The following is a 733-nucleotide window of genomic DNA, read 5'->3' as shown; positions in this document are numbered from 1 at the left end:
GTTGGCATGCACCACCTTCAGCTTACCTCGCCGACCACATTTTATCCGGAAAGTCACGTCTGAGAGATGATCCACTGTGTCATATGGGACTTCCCATGGAGAAGACAACTTAGGAGACTTCCCTTTGGTCTTCTTGAGACTATACAACCACACCTTGTCTCCTGGTACAAAGCTGACTTCAGTAGATCTGTTATCATAATATAACTTCTTCGAATCAGCAGACGTTTTCAAGTTTGAAGGCATTTGATAGTGAATATCATCCATCCTCTTCGATAACACTTTCACAAACTCTGACACATTCTCAGGTAACTCTTAATAATGTGGGCGTCCTGTTGACAGATGCACTGGCAACCGAAGTTCCCGACCAAACATTAACTTTTCTGGAGTGTATCCAGTGGCTTCATGCTCCACTGTCTTATAGGCCATCAACAGTGGCGGGAGTAAGACATCCCAGTCATCTTGGCGACTATTAAAAAACTTTGTCAATTCCTGTACCAGTGTCCAAATGTACTTTTCTACCATCCTATCGGGCTGTGGGTGAAGTGGCGTTGCTCTGGTCTTTCGGATGTCAAACAACTTGCAGCATTCTTGGAACACAGCTGATTCGAAGTTACGGCCTTGATCTGAATGCAGTTCGTATGGCATAACAAATCTGAAGAAGAAATCATTAATAGCCGAAGCTACAGTAGTAGCTTCCTGATTTGGTATTGCACATGCCTCAGGCCACTTGGTG

Source organism: Limulus polyphemus, unplaced genomic scaffold, assembly GCF_000517525.1.
Source record: "Limulus polyphemus unplaced genomic scaffold, Limulus_polyphemus-2.1.2 Scaffold10492, whole genome shotgun sequence".
Classification (NCBI taxonomy): Eukaryota; Metazoa; Arthropoda; class Merostomata; order Xiphosura; family Limulidae; genus Limulus; species Limulus polyphemus.
The sequence above is the reverse complement of the archived record's forward strand: the minus strand, read 5'-3'. Positions refer to the sequence as shown.